Genomic DNA, 16,702 nt, shown 5'->3' on the forward strand with positions numbered 1-16,702 from the left:
GCTCTGAGCACTATGGGACTCAACTGCTGTGGTCATTAGTCCCCTAGAACTTAGAACTACTTAAACCTAACTAACCTAAGGACATCACACACATCCATGCCCGAGGCAGGATTCGAATCTGCGACCGTAGCAGTCGCACGGTTCCGGACTGCGCGCCTATAATCGCGACACCACCGCGGCCGGCACTAAAATTATAGAAAAATAGTGGGACTAAGTGAATTTAAAAAGCCATGAGTGGATAGATAGGGTAAATGAAGTCAGTAATGGAGTAGGATATACGAATTGACTAAAGGGATGGGAAAAACTAAAGGGATGGAAAAAATGAAAGAAATAATGGGACAGGATAAACGAATTGAGAAATGGGATGGAAAAAAATTAAAGGAGTAAGGGTGTTGGGATATCTAACGAAATAAATATATAAGAAAAAATGGAAATGAAAAACGAAGGGAAAAAAATAATATGTGGATACTCTAGTTCTTCGGCAATAAATCGTAATCTGAATCTATCTTTATGTCAAAGCTTTATCTACACATTGTATTTTGGGTCTGTTTTCCTTTATTGCTACCATGCCACCCTCACTAGCTCTAAATATTTACTGCGCTCATTACTCATCCATGATAAACTGTACCAGGTACTGCAATATTCATAACCTGCTAAGAGTTCTTCACTCCAGTCCCTATTGCCAGAGGAGCATCATACAAACAACCAAATTATTTATTCTGCGGCACATTCAGGAAATGGGTTTTCATGATATTTTCCCTTCAGAATAGAGTACGTCCATGTAGCCCTATACGTTTATATCTGCAGTCACCTCTCGGCACATAACATAAAAATTGCGCTGTGCTGCTCCTCTACAGGAGAGAGGTAGTGCCAAATGGGAGCCCTGAGGTGGGTCGTGTCTATTCCGTGGATAGTTCAGTTGGTAAGAACGGTGCCCACTAGAAGTAATAGACCATTTTTTGAATCACGACCTGGTACACAGTTTGAACCGGTTAGGAAATTTCATACAGACGATCGTTACATGCTGAAATGGTTTGGATCCAGAATAGAGCAAAGTCTTTCTAATGATTCCTTGCTGTGAGAATTCTTCAATATTAGTATTACTGTTATTCATAATACTAATGCTAAAATAACAATAACGAAAAAAATTATGATGTGTACATGTCGTGCACAATGTCACAGCATCTCAACGTTCAGAGACGCAACTTCCCAATGATAAACGTAAACGGCGGGAAAAAAACGAAAAGTCAGTGCGAAAGCGCTGAAGATAGTCAATCCGTTTGTCTCTCAACGGGCAGACCATGTAAAGCTGGCGAAAGTCATTGCGTATGCTAGCAAAAGTCTGCGTTGGATTTTTCTCAGTGCACTATTTCATTACACGAGCGCAGTGGATAGATGCAGGAAAAAAACAGTTTATACAGGCTGGTGGAAAAGTCAAGATTTTAAGAAGGTACTATGCATCTACTTCCTAGATATAACTTGCCGATTTGTTAGTAGAAATTACGCAACTACTTCCAAGCTAAGGCCTGCCGTATTTGGAGACTGAATGCCTAAATAAGTCGATATGCAATAAAATATATACATTTGGATTTTTCAGTGAGTAATTGCATGGTTCAACTTGTTCGTTGGAGACATGCCGCAAGATCTGGCACTATGGGGAAAGTTTCTTGGTGCTCAGTGGTACTAGCTTATAAAGACTTCAAGTACTTTTGATTGCAGAGAGTTTTAGTGTGGTTGTGCCCGCAGAGGATAGCCAGACCTGCATCAAGTGAGACGAAGGATATTTTCGACCGGATAAAACATGGCATCTCAAGCCACTTTGGTGTGGAGTGAAAACGATGATGACCGTGGAAACTCGATAAAGTCACAAGGATCCAGGCCCTAGTCATGTTGGTATCTGAAGAAGTCTATGCAGCCCTGCCCCCTCCAAACCACTTGTGCGTGGCGAGTCTTGCGCCATTATTTATACGGTATCGAACGCATTCACACTGCTCACAATAACAAGTGGGTTTTGCAGAGTGCAGAATTGTTCATTGTCTGACGAGGCTTCCAAACATTTCAGCCTTGAAAATGTTTGTGGTGAGTTAGGACTGAGTCAACTCCAATGTCATTTAATTCGAAGACCAAACAATAGATACAGGGGTTTGAGATGCTACTACCCAGTGAACAGCGACGCTAAATCGACTTCTAATTTCCCTGTTCTAGTTAACAGCTGAGCATTCCTTACGGTTGCAGCTTTATAGTAAATGAATTGACAAGAATTTCGCAAGAGAATGATTCCCATCATTTTTACGCGCGGTGCAGAGTACAGAAAATGTCTTTGACAAATAATGTCATTTACATTTAATAAAAGTCATTAAGGTCAACTATGTAGGTAGTTTATCATAGTTGCATCTCTGTGGAATGTAAATTTTGATTCGTTCTACATCCGGGAGGCTTCAGGTTTGTCGTAGAATCTATGGAACACAGTAAGTGTTAATTATTTATCGTACGTATTTCTTCGCTGCCCAGAGTAAGACATCACTCTTAGGACCATGATGCTAAGTCGTCCGAAGCCTCGTAGTAAACGTGTAAGTAGGCTGTTTAGGTTTTTTATATTGGTAACGCCACGTAGCGCTCTGAAAATCACTGGCTGTGCTGTGTGCAGTCTGTGGCTCGTTTGCATTGTTGTCTGCCATTGTAGTGTTGGGCAGCGGCACCTGGATGTTAACAGCGCGTAGCGTTGCGCAGTTGGAGGTGAGCCGCCAGCAGTGGTGGATCTGCGGAGAGAGATGGCGGAGTTTTGAAATTTGTAAGACTCGATGTCATGAACTGCTATATACATTATGACTTTTGAACACTATTGAGGTAAATACATTGTTTGTTCTCTATCAAAATCTTTGATTTGCTAACTATGCCTATCAGTAGTTAGTGCCTTCAGTAGTTTGAATCTTTTATTTAGCTGTCAGTAGTGGTGCTCGCTGTATTACAGTATCTTTAGTAACGAAGATTTTTGTGAGGTAAGTGATTTGTGAAAGGTATAGGTTAATGTTAGTCAGGGCCATTCTTTCGTAGGGATTTTTGAAAGTAAGATTCCGTTGCGCTAAAAATAGTGTGTGTCACTTTAGTGTTGATCAGAAGAAGTAAAGAGAGTAATGTCTGAGTACGTTCAGTTTTGCTCAGCTGTTTGAAAAGCAAATAATGTAAGAGGTTTACCAGCACAGCAATTCAATAATTTTGCAAAGGGAACGATTCAAACGCACCAACGAAGCGTCCCTTTTATGGAATCAAAGATGGAACTTGAAATTTCGCGTGAAAGAGGCAAAAATTTTGGTGAAACGTTTGACGCATTCTTTCTGAGATAATACTTGAGGCTGAAAGCAGTGTTCTCCTGGTTTCCCTGGTACAAAAGTGGTCGTCAATCAATAGAAGATTAACCTCGACAGAGAAGGCCTTTGACCTCAAATGATAGCATTCATGTTATGAAAATTAATCAGTTACATGTCCCATATATCATCCGAACAATTCTTTTATCGAAATGATGAGGAACGAGTCACTTTACAGAATACTTATACGTGGTTATTGTCAACAGTAATGGAAGAGTGCCCTAAAGAAGCTATTTTATGTCAGGTTTAAAACTTGCTGCGCTATCTATCAGACATGTTATGTTATTGGAAACATAATCAAAAATGTTTGTTGTTGCTACTTAACTCCTTTCTAAGACACTGAGAGCTGTAGCAGCATTTAATAATAGTAATATTTTCCTTTCATGCAACATTCTTAAATTGTTGTATGGAACTGAATGTAGAGTGTTTTCTCAAAATTTAGGGGGAGTCCATCTCCAGAGAACCACTTAATAATTCTTTGAAAAAAATCCTTAACTGGACATTAAGAATTTGGTGTGCGCCAACCGTCGTCTAGCTGTCAGAAAACTGCAGAAGTGACTGGAGTCTCAATTGATTTGTACCAAGTGACATGAAACCAGCAAACTGAACGTGCATCAAATTGTAGCAGAGATTATTCTTCGCTCGATTACCGAGAAACTCGATGAATACGGAATGCACGTTTGCAAAAACATCCTGTAACAAGATGAAGACGGCGAAATATTCATGCAAGGATTATCGCAATATTTGAGTACTAGGTGAACTGCTACAACGTCGAGACAGAAAACGCAGCCAATACAGTCGACTGGCAAGGGGTCTCCACAGTCAAAAAATAAAGGCTAGCGTCTCGAACCTAAACCAAAGTGACACAGTAATTTTTTTGGCAATGGGTTCCATATTCAATGGTATTCCATGGAGTGGTTTTGTAATCACGAGGATGAAATGTCGCATCTCCCCTGGTCTTTGTGGTATACTGTGGACATAAGGGTGTGTGATCAATCGTTAACCGCCTCCCATCGTTGTTACCTGAATTTGTCACTATTTTGCAGGAAGAATGATATAAGATTCCATTGAAAACCATACAGAACCTGTATTTATCTGCTCAGAAACTACTGGAGATTGTTTTGAATGCAAACGTTTTTCCTACACGGAATTAGGCATGGTGTGTGAGCTAGATATCCACAGAGAGAGTAGACACTTGTTACAAAACATACTTCCCCTGTATTACTCCTCTCCATTGTGCCACTTGCTTCTCCTGCAACCCAACTTAAAATCAACCAAGTTAAAACGTGTGCACCGTACTTACTGTTCGTAAATCACTTGATTTCTGCACTCCTTACTTTTTAATTACCATAAATTCGAAGACTTCAGGGTGTTAATGCTTTGTGTCAGATCAAAGCCACTAATAGTAATAATAATAATAATAATAATAATAATAATAATAATAATAATAATAATAATTATTATTATTATTATTAAATCAAAATTAGCAAATATAATTCGTGAAACACTAACAGGTACAATATCTAAAGTCAAATGTATGGGAGAAATATTTCAGCCATTTGAAATAAAAACTGGTGTTAGACAAGGTAATGGTTTATCACCTTTCTGTTTAATTGTGTTCTAGAAAAAATTGTAAGGATCTGGAATTCTGAGTAGAAAAATCACAAAATTGAACCTATAACTCTGAGAAGGAAAACAAATGGAATTATGGTAAACTGCTTGGCTTTTGTGGGTGATTTTCTAATACTTTCACAAAACCTGACGCAATCAGTTATTCAAATAAAGTTTCTGAAAAAAAACAGCATACAGAACTGGTCTCAAAATTTCAGTTGAAAAAACAAAATTCATGACAAATATAAAAAATTAGCCAAAATTGCTAGAAACACAAATAGGTAAAATAGAGCGAGTAAATAAATTTAAATATCTTGGAGAAACTATACATCAGAATGGACTAGAAAAATTTGCAATAGATAAGAATTAACAAAATGGAAAGAGTATATTGTTTAACCAAAAAACATTTACAACAAGAAACGCATATCTAGAAAAACAAAACTAAAACACTACACCACAGTGGTATGACCAGAATGTTTATATGGATCTGAATGCCTAACGATGAACTATGTATGAAATGAACAAACTAGAAGTACTGAAAAGAAGGATTATTAGAAAAATAATGGGTGCAATAAAAACTGCACATGGTTGGAAAATGAGAAGTAATGAGGAGATCTACAAAAATATACAGAAAATATCTGAAGTAATGGCCAAACACGTTTAAACTTTTTCGGACACCTCTACCAAATGGATGGTAATAGACTAACAAAGCAAATACTCCTATATTTCTGAAAGAAGAAATCTACAATAGCATGGATTACAGAAGTAAGGGAAGATCTAGAAAGAAACAACATAAATAAATCAGAAATATCAGAAAGAAACAGTTTTAAAAATAAAATACTAACTTTGTCAGGCTTTCAAAGCAGAAGAAATAAAAAATCGTGAACAACATGGACAGAAGAATGGAGGAGACTTCACGGGGAGAAAATGTGGGAATACTGGAAAAATAGGAAGCAACAACAAAGGAAGAAGAGGAACTGAAGTTGATAACGTGATCCTGGTTGATCAATACGATTGTAAATAATAACAATAATAATAATAATAATAATTTGTCAACTGACATATATAGAATACAAAAACACAAATACAGACATTAGACCATTCTTGAGTAGACCACCAAATAACCCACAAGTCGAAACAACAATAACAACTATCAACACAATCATCCACAACAAAATAAATGAAAATACAACTATGGAAGAATTACAACTACTGGTTTATATAGGAGCACTCACTACACTAAATATACACACTAGGCAAAGATCAGAACTAACCAACACACAGAAGAAACCCACAAAACCAGCATGGCAACACAGGCTACAGATCAGAATAGAAAAACTGAGAAAAAACATCGGACAGCTAACACAATTTATAAGAAATGAAATATCAGACAAAAAATGAAAAACCTTAGGTAAAATCTCACAACAAGAAGCGATAGATAAATTAGATGAAAAGAAGCAGAAATTACAACCATTGGCCAAACGACTTAGAAGATACGAAAAAAGTGAGAATAGAAGGAAACAAAACCAAAAATTCAACACAAACCAAAAGAAATTTTACCAGACAATAGATAACACACACATTAAAATAGACAATCCACCAAACCTAACTAACATGGAACATTTCTGGAGCAAACATATGGCCAAACCCGGTACAACATAACAGACATGCACGGTGGACACAAGCTGAAACAGACACATACAAGATGATACCACAAATGCCTGAAGTGATAATTTTGCAACATGTACGGTGGATACAAGCGGAAACAGACACATACAAGATGATACCACAAATGCCTGAAGTGATAATTTTGCAACATGAAGTCACCCAAGCAGTTAATTTTACACATAATTGGAAAGCCCCTGGAAAAGATAAAATAGCAAATTTCTGGTTAAAGAAGTTCACTTCAACACATTCACATCTAACTAAATTATTTAACAGTTACATTGCAGACGCATACACAGTTCCTGATACACTTACACAAGGAATAACTTATCTGAAACCTAAAGATCAAGCATACACAGCAAATCCAGCAAAATATCGCCCCATAACATGCCTACCAACAATATACAAAATATTAACTTCAGTCATTACACAGAAATTACTGATACATACAACACAGAACAAAAGTATAAATGAAGAACAAAAAGGCTGCTGCAAAGGAGCATGAGGATGTAAAGAGCAACTGATAATAGATGCAGAGGTCACATATCAAGCTAAAACTAAACAAAGATTGCTACACTACGCATACACTGATTACCAAAAAGCTTTTGATAGTGTACCCCACTCATGGTTACAACAAATATTGGAAATATACAAATTAGATCCTAAATTGATACAATTCCTAAACATAGTAATGAAAAATTGGAAAACCACACTTAATATCCACACAAATTCAAATAATATCACATCACAGCCAATACAGATTAAGCATGGAATATATCAAGGAGAATCATTAAGTCCTTTCTGGTTAAGCCTTGCTCTGAACCCGCTATCCAATATGCTAAATAATACAAATTATGGATATAATATTACTGGAACATGCCAACACAAAATCACACATTTGCTATACATGGATGATCCAAAACTACTGGCACCAACAAATCAACAACTCAATCAATTACTAAAGATAACAGAAGTATTCAGCAATGATATAAATATGGCTTTTGGATCAGACAAATGTAAGAAAAATAGCATAGTCAAAGGAAAACACACTAAACAAGATGATTACATATTGGATAACCATAGGGACTGCATAGAAGCGATGGAAAAAACAGATGCCTATAAATATCTAGGGTACAGACAAAAAATAGGAATAGATAATACAAATATTAAAGAAGAACTAAAAAAATATAGACAAAGACTAACAAAAATACTGAAAACAGAATTGACAGCAAGAAACAAGACAAAAGCTATAAATACTTATGCTATACCAATATTTATCTACTCATTTGGAATAGTAAAATGGAGTAACACAGACCTAGAAGCACTCAATACACTTACACGATCACAATGCCACAAATATAGAATACATCACATACATTCATCCACAGAAAGATTCACATTAAACATAAAGGAAGGAGGAAGAGGATTTATCGACATAAAAAACCTACATTATGGACAGGTAGACAATTTAAGAAAATTCTTTATAGAACGAGCAGAAACTAGCAAAATACACAAAGCAATCACTCATATAAATACATCGGCTACCCCACTGCAGTTTCATAACCACTTCCACAACCCTTTAGATCACATAACATCAACAGATACGAAGAAAGTAAATTGGAAAAAGGAAACACTACATGGCAAGCACCCGTATCATCTAACACAGCCACACATCGATCAAGACGCATCCAAAGAACACATGGCAAAGAAAAGGCAATACATACAGTGAGACGGAAGGATTCATGATTGCAGTGCAGCAAATATACAGAAGATAACAGGAGAAAAAATTGACAAATACATCCAACTGGCTGAGGAAGTCAAGGACATGTGGCATCAGGATAAAGTTGACATATCAATTATACTATCAACTACAGGAGTCATACCACACAATATCCACCAGTACATCAACGCAATGCAGCTACATCCAAACGTATATATACAACTACAGAAATCTGTAATTATTGATACATGTTCAATTACCCAAAAGTTCCTAAATGTAACATATACCGTACAGTTAAAAGGAAGTCACGCTTGATCAAGGTCCACGTCACTTTCCATTTTTAACCAGACATAACGTCTGAGAAAGAAAAGAAATAATAATACTGCGTATACCGCTATAGTAGCGATTATGGAGTTACTGCTAAGTCACGCTGTCAATCAATTGATTTATCTGTTTCTAAGCGAGTAATGAAGCAATTTCTGGACTACTGCAAGTGCTATCTACAACTTGGAGAAGATATTTTGTTGAAATTATTAGCATTTGTTACTCGTATGTATCACTTCCATTATCAGCGATGTACGGGTCAAAGCACCACATATATGTGTTGTGGGTGTACTATGTGAGGAAACGGCAACGTCCACCGCATTAATGCTTATAATCGGAATTAGAGTTTTACAAAATTGTGGTAATAGTAATGATCTTTTGAAAATAATTTAATTTCGTAGCTGAAACAGAATCGAATCATTTAGTTTTTAGCCCTCAGAAAATTTCATTTTAGCCCTCAGGGGGGAATTACCCCCAGGATGGGAATCAGTGGTGTACTGGCTAAGTGAGAAGACGCTGCCCTGAGATGCGTGGTCCAACACTGTCAAGGTTGAGGCCACCTTGCGGCTGACCCGCTGTGTTATGTCAGCGACAACAGCCGGTTTGGCTGCTGCAGCCATTGTAATCCGAGCAGGACTGAAACCTCCCACCTGATTCACGTCGTTCGCTGGTGATCGCCCAGTAGAACGTGGTTTGCAGCTGCCACAGAGCAGGACCTCTGAAGTCTTCATACTGCTGCTAAAGCCGAAAATACTGTACGGAGAATACTGTGCAGACAGCGTGCTGTTCGTATATAAAATCTGGCAAGTTGCCCTGGTACTCTTTTCTTTACGTACATAATTTCTGCTAAGCGTGTTGATTTTAATATGTAGCAAAATACATTTCTTACACAGCACAAAGTGAAAAGCATCGACAGAGAATCTCTTCGAATTCGCAGTTTTTTTTCTGTTGCGAAGCTGCAGCTTGGTGGGCATTAATGTCAGAAATTCATGTACTTGGGATTAGTCTCGTATTTCGCACAAATATTGGCCAGGTGTCACTAGCGTTGATGTTGTACCATATGCTAGCAAAAATTCTAGGCCATTTTGATATTGAAAATGTCTTAAAAGGACATCATTTTAGGACTCTGGAGAACATTTAAATGAATGTGACCGACATGTTAAAGACCCTACCAATTGAAGCCTTTCAGCGCTGCTACCAAGACTTGGACAACGACTTACTCGGTTTATAGCTGCCAAACGGAGCCATTTGAAAGGGGACAATATTGCTGTTTGAAAAAAATAAAATAAAAACTTTCGCAGCACCTGAAGATGGCGGTCAGTTGTCTCGCTGAAGTATTGTGAGGTTTTTACAATATTATCTGGTGTCATTTCCGGGAACAAGCAGATAAAAAATCATTCTCATTACTTTTGTCACACTACTCGTATGAATAGTTTCTCTCCGACGCATAACAAGGCACAGCGCCGCCTCGCCCCGGACGTACACATTTCGCGGCCGAGCTGATAGTTTATGTTTTTCGTTTATCCTTACTTCTTTACGCTAAGTAGTACGCTAAAAGACCTGTCCACTTACCAGCTCTAAGCATCTAATACTTTCAGAGAAAATAATGAATTATGTCATTACTACCCTCTTCCCACTGCATAGGCTGCTATAAACAATTCATTCGTTTTCGAACCTCTATATTTTGCAAAGCATTGCACGTGAAAATATGACTGATGCATGATTACAACCGTAAACTCAACAAATTTGCATTGTGCCCACCAGTGGGCGTTAGGACTGCGAGTAGTGTTGCCAACTTGAGGGTTTTCCCCCTAAATTTAGGGGGAATCAGCTGCCTTAGGGAGGAATTTGGAGAGTTAAGTGCTCCAGGGGGAAATGTAGGGGGAAGTGTGCTTTGTGAGAAATTTTTAGGTATTTTTAGGTGTTTTTCGAATATGAATAATGCATATCAATTAAAAATTATTTAGTCTTAGCTAGCACTGATATACCTGATTACTGATTTTTCGTTGGCATTTCTCCTTTGTGACAGCAATTAATACTTTTCTTGAATTGGAGATTACTCCAATTACAATTATTTGTGTACCCCAGGGAGAGAGTGTAGATCAAATGAGTTGTGACGGTCACACTACTTACAATGGCCTAAATTCAAACTTGGAAAGTGATGGTTTTAAAGCGGAAAATATGATAGAAACTGGGGTGGATGGTGCAAGTGTAATGGTAGGAGTCTATGGCTCTGCAACCGCTCTTCTGAAAAAAGTAATTCCTGACCTAATTGTTGTTAAGTGTGTTTTTTCTCTTTATCTGTGTACAGAAAAAGCTGCTGCAGTCTTCCCTTGCAGATTTGAATTCCTCATCAGAGAAACACACAATAACTGGTTTTCTTAAAATCGTTAGAGACTGCACCAATACTAACAGTTGTATAAAACTACGAATGATAATTGCAATCCTAAAAAAATTATCGAATATGGTACACTTGGCTAGCTAGGGTATCTTGCTATTGATACAATTTCGAAGCAATGAGAAGAACTGAAGCTATTTTCTCTCGCCAAAAGCGACTGTAAATGCTGCGTGGCTGCACAATTTTATAAGATAATTGATTGTTCAGCAATCAAGACCTACTGATGTTTTCAGAAATGAATTAAAATCCATTGCAGAGTTAATTTTCGTTTTGAAAATGAGATTATGGAGGTTGAGAAAGTCTTGGAAGATGTCTTTGCTTTCTTGATATCTCTGTTCAAAGAAATTGTTGTTCCAACTCAGAGAAACTGATGAAAAATCAACTAATGAATACATCAGCTTTATACTTGGGTTATGAATTTCAACCTAAAGCACAAGTTATTAATCTAAAAGAACATTCTGGTGGCCATGAGAGATGCATGAAATTTCTAGTAGAATTTTGTAGGGAATTTGAAAAGAAACTGCCAGAAAATTTAGCAATTTTGCAAAGGATGACAATACTCCATCCTTCCACTGCAACGTCCCAGCAAACACCAGATACTCTTCCACTTGTCTAAAGCTTTAGAAGCGCAAAGGAACTATTACAAAAAAGGGAACATCATCTCAGAATGGAAAGCTCTAACAAATAAACAGCGGAAAAAGTTTCAGACACTGTAGGTTTCTGGACAGAGGTTTTGCAAGACAGAGATGCAAATGGTAATGCTCAGTTTTGGAACAGCGGCAATTTTGAAGCTGGGTTACTAACATTGCCAATATTAAATACTAAAGTTGAGCGTACATTTTCAGTATTTTCTTGCATAAAAAATAAACTCAGGAATAAGCTCTAAAAAAAATTCAAATGTGTGTGAAATCTTATAGGACTTAACTGCTGAGGTCATCAGTCCCTAAGCTTACACACCACTTAACCTAAATTATCCTAAGGACAAACACACACACCCATGCCCGAGGGAGGACTCCAACCTCCGCCGGTACCAGCCGCACAGTCCATGACTGCAGCGCCTAAGACCGCTCGGCTAATCCCGCGCGGCAATAAGCTCTCTATAGAGTTAATAAGTGCTTTGCTAACCACCAGATATTTAAAAAGGGAAAATGTATGCTGTACTCGACTTGAACCGGCCTCCAAAATGCTGAAGAAGTTCAACACATCCTTGTTCGACCACAAACAAAATTAAGCAAAGAAGAAGTAGAAGTTCTGGAAGACTTGGAGTACCCCTAGAAATTACCAACTTCTTTTCTGAGCTACATAAAGAGAAAATGCTTTGTAAGTATTTTAAAATAGCCGAATCGTTGTTACATGAATAATGAACGATCGGAATTTTGTGTGTACTCTTGGAATAGTGATCAACGATACCCGAAACATCTCACATTTCTGAGAAAGAATGCAACTACGCGGTTCTCTTGAGACGTTCACCACAGTCTAATATATTATACTCTGTTGGAAAGTATGCTTTACTGGTGTCGTTGGTATCACAGAATAATTACTTCCAGCTGTAGCATGTTCGCACTTTTAGAGAAGGAGCCAGTGAGTTAGAACTTGTTACGAACCTAACAGGAACGCTCGCTGTTTGCAGCATTAATTCCAGTTTGCAAACCTTCACGCAAAGACGAACCTAAGACACGCCTTCTTTCCATTGAAGTATGACGTAACCTAACTGTTACGAACCTAACAGGAACGTTCGCTTTTAGCAGCATTAATTCTAATTTGCATACCTTCACGCAAAGACGAACCTAAGACACGCCTTCATTCCACTGAAGTATGACGTAACCTAACGTCATAATGTTTGTTGTACACATTAGACACAGTTTTCAGATTTTAGGTTTACGATCGCGGCGCGTCAGTTTTCACAGTATATCCGTCCGTACTGCCAGCCCGTTGTTTAAGAAGACTTCAAGTACCGCGCGCAAATGTCTACGCAGTCACTTCAATTACGCGGCAATCAGCACATCATTCATTCACAGGTTCTTCGTATCAATATACGACACGAAAATGTGTGTTACATTTTCTGTTTCATTCCACAGTCCGTGGTATGTGCTTAGCAGTTTGTGCTGTGTAGAATCGAAAACAGTATCGTAAAAATACTGCACATGGCTACCGGCCTGAATATCAAAGTTTTATGTTTATTGGGTCAAATCACATTTCCGACAAATGAGCAACGCGACACTTCACTACACAGAGTGTAGGACCAATTACGCGACACGAAGATCACCTTTACTCTCTTCTTTTCACTTTCAACTGTTTGTTGATGCCTTCTCTTTTGAGATATCGATATGATTCTACCTCGCTCGTTCACCTCGCTTCACATAAAGCTTTCGAAGATTCTGATTACATCGATTTACAGTTTTGTACAAAATATCAATTTCACATTACTGTGTCCATAGCAAATTAATTCAAATAACATGTTAACAGATAAGAAAGTATGCAACATCAGAATAACCGAAAATGTCAATCACATTCATAACAACTACATTAGGTAAATAGAAACATAATTACACCAACAATTAAATTTACGAATCTCATTCGGAAATAACCTTTTCAATATATGATAAAAATAAGGCAAGAAAGAAGTAAAAGAAAATATAGCAAAAAATGAAAAATTGTAGAAGCCTGTAGTGTTGCTGATCATCCGTCCATCAGATGGAGATGTTAAGCTTGGCATCCACCTTGGTGCTACACACGAAGAGTAGTCTATGTGTTGGCACAGAGTTTCACTCCCCCGCTTCTCTCTTCACACACACACACACGCACACACACACACAAACGTACAAACGAACAATACATACATGAAGTGTTATAATGGAGCATGTTTTGTAAATAAATAAATAAATAACTATCGCTTGGATGCATGTTGTAGGACTGTTGATATTTTTAAAAGTATTGGGAATCCTATGTATAGAATTTCAAAAAATATCGTTCTCAGCCTTCGATGTGTCGACAAAGTGTATCGATATATCTGAGGAAAAATATCGGCACATAACAATATCGGCAGCACGTTGTTAGTATACTGCCGGTTTTAGAGCTGTATATTTAAGTACTGATTTATTATTAGATATTCCGTGCATCAACCAGCTAGCAGCCTGCTTATCTCCTTTACTGCAAGAAAAGAAAGAGAGGCACTTAATTTGAAAATAATGAGTTAATAATGAGACTTGTGCAGATGAAAAGCTTGTATTAGAATACTTTCTTGGTCAACGGTTGTGTTGTTAATTAACAACTGTGTACAGGGTGCACTGTCATGCAGTATTTCATTCCAGTTATCGTCTCGTGCCTTATTTTCTTAATTTGTCATTGGCTAAATGCCAAAATAAACCTTTTGTCACGCTGATGTAGGGAAACTGGGTCATGAAGCTAAACGTTGCAGTTTACGTCGGTAGCTCCCGGCGCCGATTACGTCAGCATTTCCCCCTCACACTTCTCCACCCTCTGCAAAGAACAGTTTTGTGATTTAAATTTTCAGCAATTTTCTTGTTTTTTTTTTCAAGAATGCCGATGTGGAAAAAATAGGACACTAATTGCGTTAAAAATTGGTGTGCTATTACTTCACATCAATGACCCTCCCTCCCCTCCCCCTCCCCTCCCCCTCCCCTCTCCCTCCCCTCCCCCGTGCAATCGGATTACTTCTTTTGTGTCACCTACACTTGCTTCACACAGTCAAAGACGTGATGAAATATCAAAAAGTAGTAAGACTCATTCACACAGTTAAATTAAATGTTCTGCTACAATTTCAAAAGAACGAAGTCAAATACGAAATTTCCTGGCAGATTAAAACTGTGTGCCGGACCGAGACTCGAACTCGGGACCTTTGCCTTTCTCGGGCAAGTGCTCTACCACTTTTTTTACTTTGTTGAATAGATTTTTTCTTTAATTGAAAAAAAGAGAGGTTATGTCTGCTTTACGGCAAAAACAATTACTGCATTTCTTCTACTTCTTGCATACGGAAACGGAACAATAAATTAAAAACAAATGTATCGCCCAGAAATTAACCCATGCTGACGACCAAGATTAATCTTTTTGTTGTTGTTGTTGTTGTGAGTAGCACAGTCAGCGGCAGGTTGGAGGAGGAAAGGCGGGTAGGGGTCGAATTCCGAGGCCTGGCCATGATGTCTCTCCCCTCCCACCACTTAAGCGTACCAGCACATTTTTTTAAAATTTTTATTTATTCCTTTTATGTAAGAAGTAACAAAAACAAGGGAGCCATACGCCAAAAATTCTGCCGATAATGTGAACTAAAAAGGGCCATCTTCCTCGCAGGGATCACGTTATCGAAGCAGGCGGCCAGTAACAGGCGATCGTCATTGCAATGGACATCACCAGTCATCAACCGTCGGAGCGTCCGCTGCCGCTGCACACAGTCAGAGACTGTCTCTGTTACCGTAGGGGAATCGTGGAAACATAACGTCTGCAAGTCAGTTTCCTCTCACGCACTGCTGGGCGGTGGGTCCATGAATGACGATCCCAAATGGTTTTTCAAAATGGTTCCGGTATTCCGTTCTGTCCGTTAAAACCAGGAACTCGTCGAACATGTATCGGCACAAATCGAGGGCTTCCTTTTCGCCGTCGCGGTACATGTAGTGTATCGCTGCTATTCCTCGTATCCAACTGACCACATTCATCAGGGTCGTCGGGAAATAGACAGCGTCGGGATGAAAGAGGTCCAGGGTCACAATCTAAACATAGGGGTGGCGTAGCAGGGAAGCCAGTATCTGGCGGAACAGTTTCCAGCGCTCGCATGCGGGGCTACAGTTCAGTCTGTTCGTCCGTGCTACAGTCGCGCAACGGGGACACATAGGATCGTCAGTTAGGTAAATGGCATGTAGGCTTCGTCTGGTCGGAAACTTCTAGTTAGTGACCACATACCACGTCGTCCGCACTAAAGTTGGCTGGAAGGGCGCGAGGATGGCTCGCCAAACCCGCGTCCAGGCGACCGTGGGGCGGCGTCGTACAGTGTCGTTAGCTGGATTCCAGTTTTTGCTGTCGGGTTCTGTGCCTCCGGTATAACCCCCAACATGAAAGTGCGCTCCAAGAAAAACGTCCTAATATGTGATAGCGAGGGCGATAAATGTTCAACTGGTACGGGTGGGCACAGCGTGTGTGGGGCTACCTCTGCCATCAAGACGCCAGGGAGAGTGTCTGCTGGTGAAACCAGAGTCGCCGCACTGAGAGAAGGTACAGCGCCAACGCTCTATGCTTGGCGTGAGTAAGTCCAACACCTCCTTTGTGGAAGGGCAAAGTAAGAGTAAGAAAACTGATTTTGAAAACTACACCAGCGTTCACCAAGTGTCCAAACACTGCCCGTTTCCTGGACGCCATCGCTTCTGTCATCATTAATACGTGGGCGTAATGGTTATGCTGAGAATCCATGTACACGTTCACATATTGAGTGCGTCGCAAAATGTCCAGCGTTTTGAATTTGTTGAGGCGAGCCTCTATGCAGAGTTATAAGATCTTATGATACGTAAAGGCCGCCGTGCGCTATTTGTCGATGGAGCGATATCCCTAAACATTTGAGCATTCGGACCTTTGACAGGAGTACATCCAGTTCTGCAGGCATGCGTCGTCCCA

General features: G+C 39.0%; 1 protein-coding gene across 1 annotated transcript in view; it reads left to right on the forward strand.

Moving 5' to 3' along the window:
* The window catches only part of LOC126273425 (uncharacterized), a 248,580-nt gene that overhangs the window by 209,654 nt on the left and 22,224 nt on the right, over window positions 1-16,702 (forward strand). The window lies entirely within an intron of this gene.

Source organism: Schistocerca gregaria, chromosome 5 (genome assembly GCF_023897955.1).
Source record: "Schistocerca gregaria isolate iqSchGreg1 chromosome 5, iqSchGreg1.2, whole genome shotgun sequence".
Lineage (NCBI taxonomy): Eukaryota > Metazoa > Arthropoda > Insecta > Orthoptera > Acrididae > Schistocerca > Schistocerca gregaria.